This window comes from Sciurus vulgaris (genome assembly GCF_902686455.1).
Source record: "Sciurus vulgaris genome assembly, chromosome: 13".
In the NCBI taxonomy this organism is placed as follows: Eukaryota; Metazoa; Chordata; class Mammalia; order Rodentia; family Sciuridae; genus Sciurus; species Sciurus vulgaris.
In genome coordinates this window covers 27,701,320-27,726,886 of record NC_136474.1, presented here as the reverse complement: position 1 = coordinate 27,726,886, position 25,567 = coordinate 27,701,320, and the positions used below count along the sequence as shown (strand labels likewise).

The 25,567-nt window shown below is 41.2% G+C and overlaps 1 protein-coding gene and 1 long non-coding RNA gene across 2 annotated transcripts in view; one reads left to right on the top strand and one right to left on the bottom strand.

Annotated features, from left to right (window-relative positions):
* Nucleotides 1-18,940, bottom strand: part of SPIN1 (spindlin 1) — a 71,633-nt gene extending 52,693 nt beyond the window's left edge. Inside the window, 1 exon segment of the mRNA XM_079109074.1 lies at nucleotides 18,785-18,940. The gene's annotated coding sequence lies outside the window, so the exon portion shown is untranslated.
* A 114-nt stretch (nucleotides 18,941-19,054) lies between these two features.
* LOC306643151 lies at nucleotides 19,055-21,386 on the top strand. The gene is made up of 2 exons (XR_013758823.1): nucleotides 19,055-19,337; nucleotides 19,843-21,386. It is a non-coding gene; the product is annotated as an uncharacterized lncRNA (long non-coding RNA).
* Nucleotides 21,387-25,567: the final 4,181 nt, after the last annotated feature.

The window sequence follows — 25,567 nt, the reverse complement described above, 5'->3', positions numbered from 1 at the left end:
AAACCAAAGGGACAAACGCTATTAACTCAAAGTGTAAGACGTTATTTCGAGCTGATCACACAATGCATCCTTACCATTTTACCCAATACCTCCCTTCCCCCTTGCTTCCTCCGTAACTGTTAAGACTGTGATGAATCTAACACCAAGAGCACACAGTTCTACAACCTGCTTCTCTTATCAAAAGATAAAGTTTCTCATGCAGCAAATTCCCTATCACCCTTTCTTTTTCCTTGTAGACCACTTCTGGCTATGCTGCCCCAGTGTGGCCTTGAATTTGTGGTCTACTTCCTCAGCCACCAGAGTAGCTGAGATTACAGGCACATGCCACCATGCCTAACTTCAAAAGTGGCAGAACATTCTGTTATATGGACATGATCATTTATTTTCCCTTAACTCCATTAATGAACAATTGTTTCTAATTTTTCATTATCACAAACACTAGTATGATGAAAAACCTTACACTTATTTGTATACCTATGCAGATTTATATATAGTAAACTTCAAGCAGTGGAACTGAGTCAGCAGTGTATATGTATTTTAAATTCTGTTTAAGTTCAGTGGAACCATCCTCCAAAAAGGTTACTAAATTATAGTCCCACGAACAATATGTCATCTATTTAAAGACTACATAATTTAGGTGAAACTTACTTTATGGACTAATATTTTGAAGGTGGTGATGAGTAATCATGAATGAAAAGTACACAGAATTACTTTTATCTTTTGCTGAATCAATTTAAAAGAAAAACCTCAAAAAGGTTAAATACCAGGATAAGACAATTAAAAAATAACCCATGACCAACAGCATTAAGTCAGAGATGAATTCGAAATAAAAAAGATGATTCAACAGACCTTACTTAACAAAGACAGTAATCAAATAAGTGCTTTAAAGGTGTTTAAACATTGTTTCTTTCTAAAAAATTTCAGAAGGTTCAAGAGAGACCACTGCAAATACTGCATTAGATCTCTACACAGAATGCTTTTAATTAAACATTAGCTGCACTTACTCGTGGATCACTTTTAGAACAAAAACAATCTCACAAACATTAATCTTCAAAAACAGTCATTTACCAAAATGGAGCAAAGTATTTAAAAACTCAATCTAAAGAATAAGAAAATGGGGGCTGGGGAGATAGCTCAGTTGGTGAAGTGCTTGTCTTGCAAGCACAAGGCCATGGGTTCTATTCCCAGCACCATTTAAAAAAAAAAAAAAAAAGAAGAAGAAGAAGAAAATGACACTTAACAATGCTACCAGCATTAGTACCTGTCTATCCAAAGATGAGGGGAGGGGTGTTAGCATGCTGCACACCAAAGACAATGGAGTCTATATTCTGTTTTTTGAAAGAGTTTATCAAATACTTTGTACAGCAATTTTAATTAACATCATCCCCAGCTATACTTCAAAAGTTTTCAGGAGGAAAAACACAGGTAGATCCAAAATGAAGGCAATACTGGGTCAATAAACATTTACAGAGAAGGAGAAAATGAGAGCATACCACCAGCGCAGAGACCTAGCACCTTGTAAGGAGAGCAGGCCCCGGGATAAGCACAAACAAAAGCCTCCCAACCCGCTCGCTGCCACCCACTGTGCCTATCCAGACTACTCACAGTATTTCTTACCACCAAAAACAGCAATCTGGTTAGGCACAGTAAGGTCATTTCTCTGGTAAATAAAAATGACATGTAGACTTGAGAGGGAGCACTGTTTAAGTCCCAAAGCAGAATGTTGTTTTATTTAGTTGCTCCTTTTCCGCTCTTTCCCTCACCTTAAAACTTTTCAAATTTCCTTTATCCTTAAACAAAAACAATCCTTCCCTTGAGCTAACCAACTGAAATATGACACTGTCATTAAACAATGACTTTCGTATTGTCATGGCCTCTGCAACATCCCTGGATTTGACTCCTGCATTATTTGTTGTACTGTGTGATTGTGTCTCTTCTTCTTGTCCTAACTCCCAACTCAAAGCTTTTCTGACTTGGCCTTAGTGTAACCTGAAGCCACAGACTACCAAGTTGACAACTCAGAAAATGAAATTTATAAAACTATCATCAATGTATTATTCACTGCATTTGAAAGATGCAAAAACTTGGTCTTGGAAGTTCTGTGAAGCACCTGATATTGTTCCTGGGGGGGGGGGGGGGAAACTAAATTAACCTTTTATTTACTTTTCTTAGTTGACTTAAAAGTCACTAATTCTGAAGCTAGTCTTCCAGCTAGCTTTTTTTATATGTAACAGTGCTGCTGTGTGGGCCATCGTGACAACAGCTACCCAGGTTATTTTCCAGGAACCAGAAAGCAATCCATGCTGAAAACGAACTCCTCCTCACCGAGGCCTGGCACATGTTCTATGGGAGACTGGACAAGATGAGGATGCTTGGCATCCATCTTCATATTATGCCTCTTGAGAAGTGTTTATCCAAAACTATAACATAGGGTTAACCTGACTGTGAGAAAAAGAAAGTTTGGAGGTCCATTTTCAGAATATAATATTTAGCCTTACTTGGGATGTAAGATTCAACTGTAGCTATTTTAATTATAGCCCTTCCCTTTGCCTGCTCCAATTTCAAAATTAGCCAGTCGAGTCGACTGTAACCCCAAGCTCCGCCAATCAGGGTAAAGGGGAGTGCTGCATTAGGGATAAAAGAGGTGCCTGCCCACCCAAGCGCTTGCTAGCCAGGTTCTGTAGCATACCCTTCTGGCAGAAGTAAAGTCTGCCTTGTCCACCCACTTCCAAGCATGTGTTTGATTTCTTGCAGCACCTTGGTAGTTCTAACACTGACCTAGACTTGCTTAGTCTCTCTCTCTCTTTCAAGGCTAAAGGCACCTGCAAGTCGCCATGAAAGGAAACATCAATACTATCAAAGGAGTAAAAAGAGGAGGCACCAGAGTTCCTCCAAAGACATCCAGGCATGAATAGTCCTCTCACTCATTATTCCTATTCTATAACTCTTTTAACTTGTTGGAACAGCTGAGAAGTTGATTAGAAAGCAAAAGCTCCCACTTCTCCATTTGGTGGGGTGGAAGGTTTCCTGGGGATTGACCCCAGGGAGCTTTACCACTGAGCCACATCCCCAGCCTTTTTTGAGACAGGGTCTCACTAAGTTGCTTAGGGCCTTACTAAGTTGGTGAGGCTGGCCTGGAACTTGCAATCCTCCTGCCTCAGCCTCATGAATCTCTGGGATTACCACAGTACCCCAACAATTCTCCACTGTTTGGCTGCTGTAATAATGCCTTTCTCCCCAACACTTATCTTTCAGACATTGGTTTTTCTGTGGAATGAGTTTCTAACCTTGGGTTCAGTAACAATATGCAAAACCACACACATTATTAGTTTTCATAAAGAAATATAGTCAGAAAGCAATGTTATCTTGAACCACCAGAAAAAATTCTGATGCATTTATACTATACTGTTATCAATAGCAGTATTATTGAAAAATCTTTGACCCCTATGGATAAGAAACAGGCAAAGATGGGAATAGTGAGGACACAAATGATGAAATAACCCTAGTAATAGACTGCATTTTCCCCACCCCACCTTCAAACACTCTAGAAAGGAGGGGAAAAAAACATTTTTTCTGTGAGGAGTCTGGCCTGCTTCACTGTCAGTTTGTGAATTCAGTCTGCAAATTTAGGGCCAAAGTCTCTTGTTCTGACCATTTAAGTGAAAATTCGGCTAACTAGATCTAGAGTTTTTCTATTTACATCAACTAAGGCTTCAGTATACTATTCCTTTATTTCAGTTAAAGGAATACTACGATCAACCTGCCATTACCATAGGCCAGATTGTTTGATTACTGCTTTAGCTCCTTCATCCTCATCTTTGTTAATCAGGTGGGGCCCTGGGCCCCTGTAACCGCATGTACAATTGCCCCCAGTGCATTTAAGGACACCAGTTCAATGGCAGCAATTCCCACAGTTATTTCGGACTTTTGAAGAGTGACCACAAAGCCCAAAGGCACTGGTGCTCTCCTCACACATCTCTCTCTTAATGTCACAATCTAAGGCATGAGCTCCAAATCACCCTAGGTTGGGTGAGTAGGTGTGTTCAGTGATAAATTCACCCTTAATATGCCAATTTCTCTAATTTTTGGATCCCTTTTACTTCTATAGTATACCAAGGTAATCACGGCATCTCAACTTCATTTAGTACAGGTCACATTTTGGTTTACGTTTTCAGTCAACCAACAAAGTTGCTTAGGTTCTTTCTGATCCTTCAACTTAACACACTGAATACAAAATCTCTACTTACTGTACACTTACCAATATACTGCTCCATGTTATGTTACACAATTATTCCACACCCTTACGATCTGTTTCCACAAATACCACCCAAGGATCCCGTCTATATAGTGGTAAAACTATACAATCATTTGGAGTGTTACCTCACTAAAGGTCTAGTAATTATGGGCAAAAACAGTCTGTGCTTTCATGGAATTGAAACTTTTTGGAAAAACTAAAATTAATTTATTTCATAAACCAATGCAATATTAATTTTGAAAAGCACTAGGAGGACTTGACTACAAGGAAGTCAAGGAGGTCTATCATTCGCCATTTGCCTGCCTCTCGCCTGTCCATCGCCTGCCTTACTCCTATCGATCACCCAACGCTCAAGGTTCACCTCCCAATCATCCGACAACAGTCAGCAAACTGATCGCCAAATGCCAGTGGAGCACCAGCTGCCTGCTGCTGCCTGGAAGTTCACTGTTACAGTACCTGCAGGTTTGGTTATACGTGGCTGCCGCCATTTTGAGACAACAACCAGGCCCCGTAGGACCCCTGACCGGACTGACTGAGCCCCATCTCCAGGATCCCTCAGCCCGACCCATCACTCCCTGCCTCTGGGACCCTCACATCGACTGACTGCTCCCTGCTGCCAGGACCCCCAGACCAACTGACTGCGCCCTATCACCGGGACCCCAGACCGACTGATTGCACCCAGCTTCCAGGATCCCGCAACCACACCAAACACACCCGACCTCCGGGACCCCTGCTGGACCAACTGCATCCCGTCTCCAGGACCTCCAGCTGACCACGTCCACCCGCTGAGCTGCAGCTCCCCATTTGCCAACACATTTCAAAGCCAGAGCGGCCACCTTGCATAATCCTGGAAGCGATAGCTCCGATCTTTGGGTGGGGTAAATCCCATCCTGAGACACCTGCTGGAGGCTTGAAGCTCATTGTCAGGTACTTCTCATGCATCAGGCTACTGAACACTGGGAGGTTTCATTAGTATATGACTGCTATACAGTAGATTTTCTTTTTCCTCCTTTTTAAAAAAATTTAAGTTTTTATATCTTTACTTTTCTTGCTCTCTTTTCCTTTTGTTTACCTGTTCCCTCAGAGTCTCTTTCTCCCTTTTTTGCATGCTAACATCCAATTTCTTTTGATTACACTCTCACCCTTTCTATTTTCTAGAACTTCAGTATATTCTTTTCTTATCCCATTAACAGCCACATTCTACATTCCTCTGCATCCTCTTTGTCCTCCATTAGAAACTGCAGACTTTATTGCAAATCTGTTTGTTTTACCGAAGATAATATTTGAACTCACTTTGTTTATTATAACAATTTTCTTATTGTCCCCATAGGGGCTATTTGGTCTAGGACTGCATAGTGTCTGATTTGGGCACTGCTAATATTGATCTCCCCTTAAAGAAAAGGTTTTGGAAACCTATAGGGCCACTATAAGCCTATAGGGGGAAATCTGCAATACCCCAGATCTGCACTGCTAGAGGGGAAGATACATGAACAACATGAAAAAACAGGGAAGAAAATGATCCAAACAAATCTAGATTCTATAGTAATAGAATCCAATGACAGTATGCTAGAAGAAATGTCAGAAAAGGACTTCAGATTATACATGATTAAGATGATTCGCGAAGCAAAGGATGAGATAAGAGAGCAAATGCAGGCAATGAATGATAATACCAATAAGCTGAAAGAGCACCTGCAGGAAGCAAAAGATCATTTCAACGAAGAGATAGAGATTCTCAAAAAAAAAAAAAAAAAAAAAAAAAAACGGAAATCCTTGAAATAAAGGAGACAATAAACCAAATAAAAAACTCAATGGAAAGCATCACCAACAGATTAGACCACTTAGAAGACAGAACCTCAGACAATGAAGACAAAATATTTAATCTTGAAAATAAAGTTGTCCAAACAGAGAAGATGGTAAGAAATCATGAGCAGAATCTCCAAGAACTATGGGACATCATGAAAAGACCAAATTTAAGAATTATTGGGATTGAGGAAGGCACAGAGATACAAACCAAAGGAATGAACAACCTATTCAATGAAATAATATCAGAAAATTTCCCAAACTTGAAGAATGAAATGGAAAATCAAATACAAGAGGCTTACAGAACACCAAAAGCACAGAATCACAACAGATCCACCATACCAAGACACATTATAATGAAAATGCCTAACATTCAAAATAAAGATAGGATTTTGAAGGCCGCGAGAGAAAAGCATCAGATTACATATAGAGGGAGACCAATACGGATAGCAGAAGACTTCTCAACCCAGACTCTAAAAGCTAGAAGGGCCTGGACCAACATATTTCAAGCTCTGAAAGAACATGGTTGTCAACCAAGAATCCTATACCCAGCAAAACTAACCTTCAGATTTGAAGATGAAATAAAATCCTTCCATGATAAACAAAAGTTAAAAGAATTTACGAATAGAAAGCCTGCACTACAGAATGTTCTCAACAAAATATTCCATGAGGAGGAAATGAAAAACAACAATGGAGGTCAGCAAAGGGAGGAACTACCTTAGAGAAAAAGCACTCAAAGGAGAAACTAAGCCAACTTAAAAACCAAAAATAAGTCAAATGACTGGGAATACAAATTATTTCTCAATAATAACCCTGAACGTTAATGGCCTAAACTCATCAATCAAAAGACATAGAGTGGGCTGGGGAGATAGCTCAGCTGGTAGAGTGCTTGCCTCCCAATCACAAGGCCCTGAGTTCAATCCCCAGTACCAAAAAAAAAAAAAAAAAAAGACATAGACTGGCGGAATGGATTAAAAAGAAAGACCCAACAATATGCTGCCTGCAAGAGACTCATCTCATAGAAAAAGACATTCACAGACTAAAGGTGAAATGATGGGAAAAAACGTACCACACACATGGACTCAGTAAAAAAGCGGGGGTTTCCATCCTTATATCAGATAAAGTGGACTTCAAGCCAAAGTTAGTCAGAAGGGATAAAGAAGGACATTTCATACTGCTTAAGGGAACCATAAATCAGGAAGACATAACAATAGTAAATATTTATGCCCCAAACAAGGGTGCATCCCTGTACATCAAACAAATCCTTCTCAATTTCAAGAATCACATAGACCACAACAATAATTCTGGGCTACTTTAACGCACCGCTGTCACCACTAGATAGATCTTCCAAACAAAATCCAACCAAAGAAACCATAGAACTCAATAACACAATCAATAACCTAGACTTAATAGACATATATAGAATATTCCGTCCATCAATGAGCGGATACACTTTCTTCTCAGCAGCACATGGAACCTTCTCGAAAATAGACCATATGTTATGCCACAAAGCAGCCCTTAGGAAAGGCAAAAAAAAATAGAGATACTGTCTTGTGTTCTATCAGATCATAATGGACTGAGAGTAGAAATCAATGACAAAATAAAAAAGGGAAATTACTCCAACACTTGGAGACTAAATAATATGCTATTTAATGAAACATGGATAACAAAGCACATCAGGGAGGAGATTAAAAAATTCTTAGAGGTCAATGAGAATGATGATACAACATATCAAAATCTCTGGGACACTATGAAAGTGGTACTAAGAGGAAAATTCATTGCATGGAGCGCATTCCAGAAAAGAATGAAAAGTGAACAACTAAATGACCTAACATCACAGCTCAAAGCCCTAGAAAAAGAAGAACAGAATAACAGCAAAAGTAGTAGAAGACAGGAAATAATTAAAATCAGGGCTAAAATCGATGAAATTGAAACAAAAGAAACTATTCAAAAAATTGACAAAACAAAAAGTTGGTTCTTTGAGAAAGTAAACAAAATAGACAAACCCTTAGCCATGCTAACAAAGGAGAAGACTCAAATTACTAAAATACATAATGCAAAAGGAAATATCACGACAGACACCACTGAGATACAGAACATAATGAGAAGCTACTTTGAAAAAATCTGTATTCCAACAAAATAGAAAGTACCGAAGACACTGATAAATTTCTAGAGACATATGCTCCTCCCAAACTGAACCAGGAGGACATACACGATTTAAACAGATCAATATCAAGCAATGAAATAGAAGAAGCCATTAGAAATCTACCATCCAAGAAAAGCCCAGGACCAGACGGATTCTCAGCCGAGTTCCACAAGACCTTCAAAGAAGAACTCATTCCAATACTTCTTAAAGTATTCCAGGAAATAGAAAAGGAGGGTACCCTACCAAACTCATTCTAAGAAGCTAGTATCACCCTCATACCCAAACCAGGAAAAGACACATCAAGGAAAGAAAATTTTAGACCAAGATCCTTGATGAATATAGATGCAAAGATTCTTAACAAAATATTGGCAAACCGTATCCAAAAACATATTAAAAAATTGTGCACCACGATCAAGTGGGGTTCATCCCTGGAATGCAAGGATGGTTCAACATTCGTAAATCAAAAAACGTAATCCATCATATCAACAGACTTTAGGATAAGAATCATATGGTTATTTCCATTGACGCGGAAGTCAAGGAAAAAAAAAACTGATGGTTACTATAGCAGGTGATAGACTAAATGGAGACTAATCTCTTCACTTCTATTTACACAAAAAGAAATTTCATGAAAAAGTGATGCTTAAGCCAAACTCTTTTAAGAAAGACTTCCTAGGAATAATTTTTCAAAACAAAGAAAAGCATTCCAGGCAGAGGAAAAGAACAAGTGCCAAGATCACTAGCAAAGAAAGACTAGTGGGCACAGAAGACTAAAGTCCTCGTACAGCTGGAACAAAGAAAGCAAAGAAAATGCTGGACAGGATGGGGATGCAACCAAAGGGAATGATACACAGTGGTCCCCCTTTACCCATGGTACCACTTTCCACAGATTTGGTTACCCACAGGAAACCATGGTTTGAAAATATTAAGTGGAAAATTCCAGAAATAAATAATTCGTAAGTTTTAAATTGCACTGTTCTGAATGTGATGAAATCTCGTGCCATCCTGCTTTGTCCTGCCCATGGCACAATTATACCTTTGTCTAATACGACCACACTGTATATTACTGGCCCGTTGTCTGGTACCTGTGTTCAAATAACTCTTACTTTACGTATTGGCCACAAAATGCAAAAAGTGATAGTGGCAATTCAGATATACAAAAGAGAAGCCATAAAATGTTTCCTTTACTGAGAGTAGATCTAGACTTAAGAAAAAACTGTATGCTAATGTGGTCAAGATCTAGAGTAAAAATGAATTTATCCGTGAAATTGTACAAGAAGGAAAAAAAATTGATTCTAGTTCTCCAGTACCTCAACCTACAAGTTACAGCCACGGTGCAATCAGATGGAAAAGGCATCAAACTTGTGAGTGGAAGACAAACAGAAAATGTACTCTGACTGATGGCAACCCGTGCCAGAAAACACTGAGCCTATACGAAGACTTTAGCCAACAGATTCCCTGAAATGAGTGACATCAAGACATTTACTGCAAATAAGGAATGATTATGTGCACTCTATTAAATTTTATCATAGGTTTGCACAATAGGAAAAAATGTATGTATTATAGACCATATTACATATATAATATAGACTATCTGCAGTTTCAGGAATCCACTGGGGGTCTTGGAACATACCCTCCAGAATTAAGGGGGCCACCCCTTATACCACTAAGGCCACATTATAAATTTCTCAAAACAATGGGAAGCGATTATTGACATGATCTAATTGACTTTCTTAAAATGTAATCTGACAGCAATAAATTACACATGTATTTACCTTTTATTCAACAACTTTACTATCTTAAAGCTAGTTATACCTGCATGAATACAAAACAACATATGCAGGCTGGAGATATAGTTCTGACATACGGCGCTTGTCTCGCATGCACAAAGACCCTGGGTTCAATCCCCAGCACTACCAAAAAATAAACAATATATGCACAAGGTTAATTCATTGCAGCAAGTATTTATAACAGCAACAGAACATAAACATCCCAAATGCTCATCATTAGTAAATGAGTTGTAAGCACAAAAGGTGGCAGCTGAACTGAAAAATGATCACCAGAATACTCATCCCTCCATACACGCGGGGAATCGGTTCCAACACCCATCCTCACAGATACCAAAATCCTCAGAAGTTCAGTTCCCTCATATAAAAATGGGTCGTACTTGCATATAACCTAAGCAAATCTACCGTACAATTTAAATCACCTCTACTTATAATACCTAATACAATGTAAATGATATGTACATGGTTGTTATAGTGCACTATTTAGGAAATGTCAAGAAAAAAAATCTACACTGGCACAGTACAGATGCAATATTTTTGAGTATTTTCAGATGGTGGTTGGCTGAATCACTAGATGCACAACTCAAGGATATACAGGGCCAACGGTATTAAGAATAACCACGTGTGCTATCTATGGTATAAGAAAGGGAAATAAAAATATATATTGCTCTTATTTGGAAACCAAAATCCTGCTATAACTGGAGCAGGAGGGGTCTGATGAAGGGATAGAATGGGAAAGAGACTGAACTTAGAACAGTTCTGATTTTCAAATTACACAAAAGTTCATGTAAACATTTTACATAGTGAAAAAATACAGTTAATAATCAAAGCTGTCCTTAGAAATTAAGGATTTCATGCAAATAAACTAAACTGATTATCAAACTGATAAAATGACCTAAAAGAAAATATTTTCAAACAGCATTATAATTTGGAATACAATTATACATCCTTATATGGTGCATATGTTTTAGAACAATAAGAATTATAACCAGCCAGGTACATGCCTATAATCCCAGCTACTCAGGAGGCTGAAGCAGGAGGATCTCTAGAGACAGAAGAGAGAACTCAGGGAGACAGTGTTCCAAAACTAGAAAGAGCTGGGATACAGGTCAGTGGTAGAGTGCTTACCTAGCATGCTCTAGGCCCTAGGTTCAATCTCCAACACTGCAAAAATTAAAAATTTTAAAAACCTGCAGCCAAATTAAACCTACAGTTGCTTCAGTGTCATTAGTGTTATTTTCAAACTATAAGATCCACACCATAGGATAAAGTAATTGTATCAATATTACAAGAATGCAAATTTTCAGTGTTGGAGGAAAAAAACTCAAAGTACAAAATCAAAATGAATACTTCCCAAGTCTGTCCAATATAAGTAGGGACATCCTAGCAGAAGTGAGCATGCAGAAAGCCCACACTCTGGTATCTAAATTACACTCCCCAATGAGAAGAGCTGAAACAGATCATAGATATTTGACAGGAAAAGCACAATGTTTACCTTGGACATTTCAAATCAGAGAAACTTTGAAGAAAAACTTCAAAAATTCATGTATCATGTCAAAGGAAAGGGAAGTAGCTTGAAAGGACCTGGACATACTGTAGTTGTGACAAGCTGAGGAAAAAGAATGACTATTTGATTAAAATACATTGGTTACCTACAAACCCATGTGTCTACAATGATCATCAAAAGAAAGAAAGCAACTCAATGCCAGGCATGGTGGCACACGCCTGTAATTCCAGTTCCACCAGAGGGTGAGGCAGGAGGATCACAAGTTTGAATTCAGTCTCAGCAACTTAGTAAGATTCTGTCTCAAAAAATAAAAAGGGCTGGGGATGTAGCTCAGTGGCAAATAAAGCATACCTGGGTTCAAATCCCAGCATCTCAAAAAAGGAAAACGATTCAAACCCTTTGGCTACAAATAATCTTGTAAGCAGGAAAACGAATATTCTTTCTTCTCATCACCTGCATCAGGACCCAAATGCAGGTATTAATAGTAATTCAGATATGTATGATTAGTAACATTATTTGCACACAGATTCAAATACTAAATGTAGTAAACCTAAATTATAAGGGTATAACTACAAGCATCCTGAACAATTTAACCACAAACAAATATAATCTAGATTTTTAAAGTTCTGCCTTTTTAATAAAGACTATTACAATCTAAAAACACAATTTTTTAAATGCCTTACTAGATTCTTCATTTACTCTCTCAACATTCAAATAACATCCAGCTCCACTGGATCACACGTTGAACCTAATACTGAATCAACTTCCCACTTTGCCTCAAATGACTTCACCTGTGTCCCTGACTACTCTTCAGATTAGAGGTCCTCACTGGCAGTTCATTAAACCCCCCTTCCACAGTGCTCTAACGGAGGTCCAGTCCTGGCCCAAGGAGCCTTCAATGGCCTACTTCAGACCAAAAAAATCAACTCTCACTGCATTCATGTGAAATGTGAAATTTAAAATGTGGCCCCAAATTCATCCCTAAACAAACCAGCCATATGAAACTCCTAGTGGTGTTAACAGTTTAACATCATCATCATCATCAGTGTCCACTGTACATTTACATGTCAGGAGCCCTACTAAATCACAGCATTTAAGGTTACACCTGATGAGGCAAGTCCATTCCACAAGAGTGATAAACACACAGAAGGAGTAAAAGATAATTGACAGGGACCAGGTGATAACTATCTTTTAGTTGAGACACAAATCCTGGACAGTTTCTTCAATTCCCTTCTCATGCTTCTGCTCCACCACCCCTTCCTGCTGGCCGTCTTTCCTCTTCTACTCTAATATCCTTGACCTAGTAGAACACCCACTTTTCCCCCACTTGAGCAAAAACTTTCCTCATTGCACGCATGCATATCTTCCTCATCCAATTGTAAAGGCACGTCCACTTACGTACTTAAGTCAAAATAGGACTTGTAGAAAGAAAACAAGATAGTTTAAAATTTAAAAAGCACTATATATTTTTTAAAATATATAGTCTAGTTGTTGATGGACCTTTATTTTATTTATTTATATGTGGTGCTGAGAATTGAGACCAGTGCCTCACACAGGCTAGGCAAGTGTTCTACCTCTGAGCCAAAACCCAGACCCCAAAAGCAAACTTTAAAAAAAAAAAAAAAAAAAAAACTAATGAGCTAATGAGTACCTCAAAGTTGGGTCTGCTTTATTCTTTTTTTTTTTTTTTGAGGGGCCGGGGATTGAACTCAGGGCCTTGCGCATACTAAGCAAGCACTCTGCCACTGGGCCAGGCACACCACCCTCAGAAGTTGGAAAGTGGAAAGGGGAAGGAAGTCAACATTTACTAGAACCAGTTATTGTATTTCAGAAACTCTACTGAGAATTCTATGACTACCTTTCATTTAATTCTCATTATAATCTTACAGAACAGGTTTCATCTCACTTTGCAGCTAAGAAATTGAATTTTAAAAAGGTTACATGATAATTGGTTGTGTGGCTTTGGACAAGAAAAGAGTGAACCTCGATTTCAACCCAGAGGGTCCTGACTTAAACGATGGAGCCAAGCCAACTCAGAGCCTACATTCTTTTCATAATACCATGTCTTTCAAACTCAACCAAATAACTGGGCAAAATTCTCTTCCTCCAATTTCTCATTTAGGAAAAGAGAACACACATTTAATTAAATATCTAATAAATTTATATTTATATACTTCTCAGCAAATTGAGGTTGCTAACAGGTATACCAAAAATGCCTGAAGGCATTATTTTCAACTTTTAAATAATCCACATCTACTTCTCCAGAAAGACAGTATTCTTTTCATGTATGTCTAAAAAGATACTAAACAATTAACAGCCTAAAGAGACAGTCTACAGAATAAGAGAAAGTCTTTGCCAGCTACTCTTCAGAGGGTTAATATCCAGAATACATAAAGAACTCAAAAAACTCAACACCAAAAAACAATCTATTCAATAAATGGACAAATGAACTGAACACACTCTTCTCAACAATAATACAAAAGCCCAACAATTACCTGAAAAAATGCTCAAAACCTTTAGGAAAATCAGGGAAATGCAAATCAAAGCTACACTGAGCCAGCAGGTGGGGCAAGCCTGTAATCCCAGTGACTGGGAGGATGATATAGGAGGACCACAAACACAAAGCCAGTCTCAGCAACTCAGGAAGGCCCCCGTTTCAAAAAAAATTTTTTTTTTTTTTTTATTGTAAACAAATGGGATACATGTTGTTTCTCTGTTTGTACATGGCGTAAAGGCATACCATTTGTGTAATCATAAATTTACATAGAGCAATGTTGTTTGATTCATTCTGTTATTTTTTTCCCTTCCCCCCACCCCTCCCACCCCTCTTAACCCTCTACACAGTAGTTCCTTCCTCCATACTTGCCCCCCTCCCTAACCCTAACTCTAACCCTTCCCTCCCCCCCATTATGTGTCAACCTCCACTTATTAGCGATATCATTCGTCCTTTGGCTTTTTGAGATTGGCTTATCTCACTTAGCATGATATTCTCCAATTTCATCCATTTGCCTGCAAATGTCATAATTTTATCATTCTTTATGGCTGAGTAATATTCCATAGTATATATATACCACAGTTTCTTTATCCACTCATCAATTGAAGGGCATCTAGGTTGGTTCCACAGTCTGGCTATTGTGAATTGAGCAGCTATGAACATTGATGTGGCTGTATTTCTGTAGTATGCAGATTTTAAGTCCTTTGGGTATAGGCCAAGGAGTGGGATAGCTGGGTCAAATGGTGGTTCCATTCCAAGTTTTCTAAGGAATCTCCACACTGCTTTCCATAGTGGCTGCACTAATTTGCAGCCCCACCAGCAGTGTATGAGTGTACCTTTCTCCCCACATCCTCGCCAACACCTGTTGTTGCTCGTATTCTTGATAATCGCCATTCTAATTGGGGTGAGATGGAACCTTAGGGTGGTTTTGATTTGCATTTCTCTTATTACTAGAGATGTTGAACATTTTTCCATATGTTTGTTGATTGCTTGTAGATCTTCTTCTGTGAAGTGTCTATTCATTTCCTTAGCCCATTTGTTGACTGGACTGTTTGAATTCTTGGAGTAGAGTTTTTTGAGTTCTTTATAGATTCTGGAGATTAGTGCTCTATCTGAAGTATGATTGGCAAAGATATTCTCCCACTCTGTAGGCTCTTTCTTCGCATTGCTGATAGTTTCCTTTGCTGAGAGAAAGCTTTTTAGTTTGAATCTATCCCAGTGGTTGATTCTAGCTTTTATTTCTTGTGCTATGGGAGTCCTGTTAAGGAAGTCTGGTCCTAGACCAACAAGGTGAAGATTTGGACCTACTTTTTCTTCTATAATCTGCAGGGTCCCCGTTTCAAAATTTAAAAAGGATGTAGCAGAGGTAGAGGACTCCCAGGTTCAATTGGGAGGGGGTGGGGGGGAGGGGCGGGGAATATGCCACCTAACACCAGACCTACACTGAGATTTCACGTAACTCCAGCCAGAATGGCAATCATCAGGACTACCAACAACTATAAATGAGTGGGGGAAGATTTCTTAATGTAAATTAGTATGGCCACTATGGAAATCAATACGGTAGTTCCTCAAAAAAAATAAAAGGAGCTTCCTTACGACCCAACTGTACCATTCCTCAGTATTTACCATTTAATCAGCATACTTTAGTGATAAGTGTGTACCCATGTTCATCACAACACAATACAGAATTGCCTAGGTGTCCTTCACCAAATGACTGGACAAAGAAAATGTAGTATATATACACAATGGGATTTTATTCAACCATAAAAAAGGGGAAAAATATCCTGTCATTTACAACATGGATGAACCTAAAGAACAACAAGTTAAGTGAAATAAGCCAGACTCAAAGACAAGTATCGAATATTTTCTCTGATATGTGGAAGTTACAGGGGAAAAAAGACATCATCATGAAAGCAGAAGGTAGACGATTAGGGTAGAGGAAGAGGATCAGAGGGAAGGAGGACACCAGGGTAAAGAGAGGTAGTGAGGAGTGAAACTGTTCATACACTATGTTACATGCATGTACAAATGTGCCACCATGAAACCTACTATTCAGTACTACCATGGACCAGTAAGACTTTTTTTTAAAAAAAAAGAAAAAAGATTCTAACAAATTAAGAAGTTGTAACAGTGTGTGCAATCTGATTAGCTATTGAAAAGTAAAAACACTATAATTAAACTTCCTCCAACTAAAAACCAGGAACTCTGCAGGTACATGGCGCGGCACCTCTGCAATCCCAGAAGCTCAGGAGGCTGAGGCAGGAGGATAATCAATTCAAAGCCAGCCTTAGCAAGCTCTAAGCAACTTAGTGACACTCTGCCTTATAAATAAGAAGGGCTGGGGATGTAGCTCTGTGGGAAAGTACCTCTGGGTTCAATTCCTAGTACAAGAAAAACCCTGTAACTTTCCCATCAATGTAAGAGCCAAATTTAAGATACTACCCACAAAATGAAGAGGGTAAGCAAAAACCTCATCATTATTTGATGACCAGCCAGAGCAACAGAAGTAAGAAACAGACCATAAAATAAAACCAGCTCCTTCTACTCATCTTATGGGAACACGTTCTATTCCACAGAATGAAGTGTTGCCAGATTCTGGAATCACAGAGTCAATTAAGATTTTTAAACTATTGTAAATTTGTTCTTTGATAATAACCATGACCCCCATTTCACAAAGGCTGTTCCAGGGAATATTCGTCTACTGGATTTCATGGGTATTCACAGATGTCCCACTGGTAACAAAGGGTTCTGGGGCCTACTAAGGAAAACACTACAAGACAGAGCTCCTCAGAGCCTCCAATATGGTAACATGAATTGTGACACTAAGAAGTAAAGAATATACCAGTGTTTCCCAAATTCAACTGATCAAGGAATCTTCTTTTTCCTATAGCATCTGGGAGAACTAGCTTCACAAAGAATGCCACCTTAAGCAACACTGGTTCCAAATTTAAGTTATTGATATCCTATTCTGTTATTTTGTTCTGAATTGGCAATTAAAGGCACCATCTAAAATAGAACAGTCCAGTTTTCCAGTTATCTGCACATCCAGAGATTCAAGGAATCTAACAGAAAATACCTGGGGGGGGAAAGTGTGTATTAAACCTGTACATGCTTTTTCTTCTTGTCCTTATTGCCTAAATACAATTATTTACATAGCATTTTCCCTGTATTAGTTTTTACGAGTAATCTAGAAGTGATTTAAAATATATGTAAGAATTGCAATATGCATGAACTACATGTAAACACTAGACTTATATAAGAAAACTAAGCATCAGATTATGGTATCTGAGGGAGTCCTAGAACCAATTTTCCTTGGACATTGAAGGTGGATTTACCAGGGAAATTCTGTAAATCGATGAAAACAGGTTTTTCTTTAATTAAGCATAAAGAGATAAATTGAAAGCACACACTGACCCTTTTGCATGATCCATTTCAAAATCATTTTAACATTAACTACTATTTAAAAGATTAAAAATAAATTTCACTTTCTCATAAGAAACTAATACCCACTACCCACAATTCTGACATAAACATATTGTGCAATCTGAATATGTAATTATCAAATCTGATAATGAGCGTTCTGTAAATTACTAGTTACAATTTTTTTGGTGTTTGCTCATTAAAGCTGAAGAGGGGGAGAGAGGCTGACAGAAGCCGCCTCATTTCACATCTTTCCAAAATTTCACAACCTCTAAGAGTGTTCACGAGTGCTCACGATGTCCAGGTATAACCCCTAAGTTTAAGTTCCATATTTAACGCCTCACAAAAGCTATGCTGAAAGCAATTACTGTACTCTCCATCAATCCTTTCAGACTGCATACAGTTCCTTCCAGAAAATTCGAACATAAGAAAGTTACTGAGGCATTCGCATTTCGGAATGGGTCTCGTCTTTGGCTCAAGTCACGTTACACGGTGAAATCCTTCAAGACACTTAAACGTACCTGGTACTGCGTTCCGATGCACAGGCTAAATAACCAAACGAACCGTTTTACCAGGGTACAAACACTCAACATGGATGGAAAATCCTCCCCAACACCCGGACTGCAATTCACAAATTATAAGCAGCAAATCAATAGAAAAACAATTGCGTAAACAAACTTCGAGATGCGCATGAAACGACGCGGACTGAAGCCATGGCTCCGACGAAGCCCCCGATGCTGAGGACGCACCAGCGGTGCAGGAAGCCGCGGCGGACCGCGACCCCGCGCGCTGCGCAGTCCCGGCCCCGCACAACCATCCGGGCGCATTCCTGCGCGCACACCCAAGGTCACGCAGGATGGGGTACCGCGCCCCCCGCCACCACGCACCGGGCGGGGGTGTCTCCGGAGCGGGCAGTCTCCGGAAGGCGCCGCAGCGGCCAGCCGCGACCCCCGCCTCGAGGGGCGGCCGGGACGAGCCCGCATCCCCAGAGCCAGCCAGCCGCCCGCGGGGGTCGCGCCACGCCCCTCCCCCAGCCGGCCGGGGTTATGCAACGCTCCCCCGCCCGCGCTGCCGCAGGCGGCCGCCCCCGCCCCCCGCCCAGCTCCGAACAAAGCGCGCGCGAAGGGGCCGGGGACCGGGCCGGGCCGGGGGCAGCCGCCATGTTGGCGGGGGCGACAGGGACGGGTGGGGGCAACGAACAAAGGAGCGCGCGCCCGCCCCAGGCCCAGCCCGCCGCGCCCGGCCAGCAGGGGGCGCTGAGGGGCACCGCCCGCGGACAATGCGCCCCGGGCCCGCGGGCCGCGCTCACCTGAGTCCCGGCCACTGCTGCGTCGGCTCCCGCTCCCCTCACAGCCCACGCCCGCCCCGCACTCCTCACCTGCCGGCCGCCGAGGCCGCCGTCCGCGGGCCCCGCGGGTCCGCCGTGGCTTGCTCGCGCTCCCGCCGGCCCAGCCCGAGCCAGACGGCGCCTCCCCGCCCCCGCTCCTCGCCGCGGCCGCCGCCCGCCCCCCGGCCGCCACGGCGCACGCGCACTGCGGCCGCCGAACTGCGACGGCCGCGCCGCCCCGGCGCCCGTGCCGTCGGCCGCACTACGCAGGCGCGAGGTGGGGCCGGGCCGGAGCGGGGGGCGGAGCCTGACGGAGCTCACCTGGAAGGCGGGGCGCCGGCCGGCAGACCAGGTGCACGCGGGAATAGGCGGCGGTCGGAAAAGAGACCCTTGGAGCCCGCGGGGGCGCGGCTTCTTCCGGAAAGCAGGAAGTCTAAGGAGCCTTTCGTTTTCGCGCAGTAGGAGGGCTGAAAAGTAGGAGGGCTTGAAAAGAAATGACCGGCCCGCTTTGTCCTGGGACGTCAGCAGCCGGTCCTTCCGAGGCTTGCACTCCGGAAAGATGGATGCAGCTTGAAAGGTCGTGTGTCGCCGCCGCGCACTTCAGGTGAGCCCTGAACAAAGCTGTACACCACAGCTTAGGTCCGACGTCTCGCTTCAGGGCCGCAGAATGCGAGCCCTTTAAAAGAAGGGCATCTGCTTCCCGCGACTTCCCTGAAGACAGCCTTTCTCCACCACCGCACTGCGGAGAGGCTGTGCCAGCGGCGTTACAACTCACCCCACTGCCTTATCTATTAAGCCTGGACCAGGTTGGGTGGGGATGGAATGTGGCTTCTACAAGGCCAGAAATCTGTTTCCAGCCCCTGTTGCAGAACTCACCCAAATCTCCTCACGAGGATAGGAGCCGAAAATTCCCACGATTGCACGTGAACCCATTTGACTGCAGTTTCAATTAAGATGCCTTTCGAGCAATTTCTTGGTTGTGTGCAGGAGGAAGGAGAGAGGAAGCGTCAGAGGGTTTTTATTCTGGCGAGGCGGAGCGCAGGAATTAGAGTCTGAATCCGGATCTGAATCCAGTCTAGCGCTCTTCTCTCCCTTCTTCCCTCCCTTAGCCTGGTGCCTTGGAGCCCAGTGACCGACTTGGTTCGGACTTGGTTCCTCGAGTGCGACAGCTCAGCCGCATCATAATAAACCGCCTCCCAAATTGTTGTCAGCTCATATTACAGGACACGTTATTGGAAAGCACTTTGTACACTGCAGCACAATTGTAAGTTAGCAGTGCTCTTTGGGATTTTACTGGCACTTTTTTTTTCCCAAAAAAGATTGATATGTGCCTACTCAAATAAATTAAAGTGCGGGTCTCAGATGACATACTTGGCAGGCACAGGATGTTCACAGGCCAACTAGAGGGCTAATTTCAATACAGAGATATAACCAGTAGGTGAGTATTGAGAAATGATTAGCTTTCATTTGTGTATTTGATGTTTCAGAGCAGAGCGTGACAAAAAGGGATGGGAAGAAGGCTGAGCCTGCGGAGTCTGCTGGTTGGAATACTTACTTGTCATTGGCAAAACCCCTGGGGTTTCCACCACGGCACATCGACATTTGGGGCTGGATAATTCCTTTTAGAGGATGATTGTCCTCCTCTAAATTGTAGGACATTTGACAAAATTCTTGGCCTCTATTCACTAGATGCCAGTAGCAGATGCTCCCCCACCACTAACAAAACTATCTCCAGCGTCAAATAGGTTGCCCAATTTTCTTCCCACACTCCCAAACCCTGTTTTAAATTTTACCTCTAGTTATGGTAATAGTGGAAGGCTTCAAGATTGCACAGGCCAGAAACATCACATAAATTGGCATCAGAAAGGGCCACACTCTTGAGCTCTGATTGTCCAAGTTGGTTTTGGGGGGTTGTTTATAGTTTAGTTTTTTCTGGTATTGGCAAGTTAACTCAAGGGTGCTTTACCGCTGAGCTACATCCCCATCAAACCCCCCCCCCTTTTTTTTTTTAATACTGGGAATTGAACTGAGGAACACTTGACCTCTGAGCTAAATTCCCAATCCTTTATTTTCTTACTTTCACACAGGGTCTCACTAAATTGCTGAGGCTGGCTTCCACCTTCCTATCATCCTCCTGCTTCAGCCTCCTGAATAACTGAAATTACAGCCACGTACCACGGCCACCAGCTTTAAATTGAGTTTTGATATTGAAGCCAGAATTGGGGACAGGCAGTTAGTGTAGAAATAGGGGATCAGTCAGGTGGAGGAAATGGGTCCATGAAAGCCATCTGCCTCTGGAAGTTGGAGACTGCCCTGGGAGAATGGAATGTCAAGGACCTGCAGAGCCCATTGATAACCATTCACCTGCCCTTGTCAGGGACTACAAGCAAGGAGATGCTAATTAATGCCCCCTGGGTCCTTACCTGCCTGAATCACCTTGGCCCTCCCACTGCCCATCCCATCTCACTTTATGCAAAACCGGGCCTAATCGCTTAGGCAAGGAAAGAGATAAGGGGGAAAGAACGGGAGAATAAAACCTATAAAAAGGACAAGATTTGCTCAATCCAATGGATTCCGCCTTTGGGTCCCCTTCTTCCACCCGGGAGAAGTCTGCTATTACTTTTCTCTAATAAAGCTTCTTACTTTCTACTCTGCACTTGCCTTGGCATGCTTCTCTGGCGTTATACTTCAACACCTGAGGAAGTAGGACTCCTCACCATTAAATGGCAGTATCAATATCACATATATACCTGCCAAAAGGTGTTTTAAGTGAATCTGATAATCAAAGTGGGTGATAAATATCAGACAAACCCAGACCGAGGAACACTGTAAAACAATTAGAGTGAGCTTTTCAAAAAGTTACTGAATGAAAATAAAATAATAGATAGTAAAATGACCAGGCAGTCAAGATAATAGGCCCCATTCAACCACACCTGGAGGCTAGACATATTCATGAGCACCATCAAGGCCTATTTCAACTGTAGAAGACCTTGAGGCTCACCTGTGGGAACACCAGCCAACTCCTTTGTCCCAGAGGTAGAAAACAAAGGGGGTGAGCCCAGCTGGAAGGAGAATGGGTCCCAGAAAGGATGGAAGTGAACCCAGATGGTAGCCAGGACGCCTTTACAATACCTATCTTATATAGCTTTGCTCCATGCTCTGCCCAGAACCATAAACTAGTATACACACCAAAATGGTTTTTCTGATATCAGGCCCCCCTCCCGCATGGCAGGAATTCTGTATCGTCTTGCTTAAATAAATCATGTTCCATTTATTCTTCTATGCCTTTCATGGATTTTAGTCTTCAAAATTTGCAAGACAAGAACCCAGAGGAAATTGGCGAAGCCCAGCACCACAAAAAAAAAAAAAAAGCTAGGGAATTGGTCCAGGAAAAGGAGACCAGAAGTAATCCATCAACTGACCTTTGAGCTAGCTCTGGGTTGAGGAAAAAAAAATCTATGAGATTTCAGGGATAATTGGGGAACTTTGTATATATTGAGGAATATCAAATCATTAAAATTTTCAGTTTTTTGCTACGACTTATAAAAATGTCTTTAAGAGAATGCTTCTGATTCATTTAAAGAATCCTGATGGCTACAAGTTGCTTTCAGATGTCTCAGAAACATATTTCATATGGAAAGAAAGTAAATTAGCAAAATATTAACAATTGATGAAGCTAGTTGTGGACATATGATTGTTCTTTGTATAATCTTTTCCAGTTTTTCTGGAGACCTGAAACTTCAAAATAAAAAATTGGAAAAATGGAATCCAAGATATTCTATGAGTACTGATCCACATTGATTCTGCTCCCCTCCAACTTGCTAAACAAGTGTCTCCAGAAACTCAAATATATAGTTAATTTTTTTTTAACAGATTTCAACCACACTCCACTTTGTAGATTGAACCAGAGGGCCTACATATATTTTTCTTCCCATGGTAAACTGATTAAATCCAAATTGACTAACAGTCTTGACCTTTATCTCTTTTAACTTGGGGTTCCTGGAGTCCTATGGTACTGGCACCTCCTCCTCCACCAAAGAATCTTAATTAAACTTCTCCAGAGACCCTACTGTAATTATTCAGAATATTAGCAAAAATTTCTGGAAAAAAAAAAAAAAAACTCAATGTCTTTAGGACTTCCTATTTTTTTCTGAGGACTAATTTGCTCTGTCTTGCAAAAGCCGTTTGGCCACAGACTTGATGTTGCTTCTGCTTTTGTGGTAAAACTTACAAAACCTCTGACTATTCTTAAAAATGGGACAAAAAGCCCTTTCTGTGAACTCAAAAATATATGTATACTTTTATGTAGACTCCTGCTAAAATGTAAACCTCCAAGTCCCACCCCACCCCACCCCCATGACTGGGTATAAAGTTCCAAGAATTTCCAGACTTCGGGTCCAGAGAAATTTTCAGGAACAAGCCTCGAGCCTGGATCACTGCAGCCAATAAACCTGCTTCCTGCTAATTCCTGGGATGTCCAGCCTCCTCTGCTCTACATCACTACTAACAAGGGAAGGATCCCCTTCCTGCAAGAACACCCTTGTAATGTAGGAGGGGAAGGAGGAAGTCATCAAAGGCCTAGGGGGAGGGGTAGACCTAAAAAGGACAGTAGTATATTATTAACCAAGTATTTCCAAGGAATATTTTCACCAACTGGCCTTGGCATAACTGGAAACCTACATTCAAGGTCCTTATCAATTAGTTACATTTATTATGGAACTCTTCAGCACAATAGAAAGTATTCAGTATGGTTCCAGTGTATACCAAAGCACATGACTCATTTTTTGCATTGGCTAACCTGTGGGCAAATACTATGGTTTGTGTCCTATAAAGATTTATGTGTTGGAAGCTTGGTCCTCAGTGTAGCAATGTAACTCACAGGAGGAGGAGCTTTAAGAGGTAAGGCCTCCACAGAAGTCATTAGGTCATTGGAAGCATTAACCTGGAAGGGATTAAGGGGAAAGGATTCTCATAGGACCCTGGATAGTTCTCAAGAGATGTGGTTATTTAAAAAACAGGTGGCTATAAATTAAAAAAAAAAAAGGTCAGACTGCTGGGCACAGTGGCACATGCCTGTAATCCCAGCACCTTTGGAGGCTGACACAGGAGGATTGTGAGTTCAAAGCCAGTCTCAGCAACTTGGCAAGACCCTAAGCAACTCAGGAAAACTCTGTCTCTTAACAACATATTAAAAAGGGGGTGTGACTCCGTGGTTAATGCCTCTGGGTTCAATCCCTGGTACCAAAAAAAAAAAAAAAAAAAAAAAAAGCCAGACTGGCCCTTTTGTCTCACTGTGTGATCTCTCTCGTGTGTATGGACCATGACACAATCCTCCATGATGTGACTCGACCAGGGATTTGTACCATCCTATTTGGGCTCTCAACCTCTAAAACCGAACTAAAGAAGCTGCTGCTTTTTTTTTTTTTTTTTTTTTTTTTTTAATATGCAGCCTCAGGTTTGTTTTTTTTTTTTTTTAATTCGTTCTAATTGGTTATACATGACATTAGACTGCATTTCGACACATTGTACGCAAATGGAGCACAGCTCATTCATCTGGCTGTACATTGTGCTGAGTCACACCAGTAGTGTAATCATACATGTATATAGGGTAATAACGTCCCTCTCATTCCACCATTTTTCCCACCCCAACACCCCCTCCCTTCAACTCACTCCATTCTGCACAATCCAAAGTTCATTCATTCTTCCCTACCCCCACCCCAATGGATCAGCATCAGTTTATCAGAAAGAACATTCAGCCTTTGGGTTTTGGGGATTGGCTTATTTCACTTAGCATGATATTCTCCAGCTCCATCCATTTACCTGCAAATGCCACAATTTCATTCTTTAAGACTGAGTAATATTCCATTGTGTATATGTACCACATTTTCTTTATCCATTCATCTGTTGAAGGGCATCTAGGTTGGTTCCATAGTCTAGCTATTGTGAATTGAGCAGCTATAACATTTATGTGGCCGTATCACTGTAGTATGCTGATTTTAAGTCTTTTGGGTATAAGTTGAGGAGTGGGATAGCTGGGTCAAATGGTGGTTCCATTCCAAGTTTTCTGAGGAATCTCCATACTGCTTTCCAGAGTGGCTGCACCAATCTGCAGTCCCAGCAGCAATGTATGAGTATACCTTTTTACCCACATACTTGCCAACACTTATTATTGCTTGTATTCTTGATAATTGCCATTCTGAGTGAGATGAAATCTTAGTTTTGATTTGCATTTCTCTGATTGCTAGAGATCAACATTTTTTCATGTTTGTTGATGGTTTGTGTTCCTTCTGTGAAATGTCTGTTCAGTTCCTTACCCATTTATTGATTGGGTTATTTGTGGAGTTTTTTTTTTTTTTGTTTTTGGTTTTTTCTTTTTTTGGTGTTAAGTTTTTTGAGTTCTTTATGTATCCTGGAGATTAGTGCTCTGTCTGAGGTACATGTGGTAAAGATTTTCTCCCAATCTGTAGGCTCTCTTCACGTTACTGATTGTTTCCTTTGCTGAGAAGAAGCTTTTCTGAATCCATCCCATTTATTGATTCTTAACTACTTCTTCTGCTTGAGGAGTCTTGTTAAGGAAGTCAGGTCCTAGGCCCACATGATGAAGATTCAGGCCTACTTTTTCTTCTGTTAGGCACAGGGTCTATATTCTGGTGCCTAAATCTCTGATCCACTTTGAGTTGATTTTTGTACAGGATGAGCGATAGAGCTTTAATTTCATTTTGCTACATATTCATTTCCAATTCTCCCAGCACCATTTGTTGAATAGGCTATCTTTTCTCCAATGTCTGCTTGGGTTATATGAGATAACCATATTTATGCAGGTTTGTCTGTTTT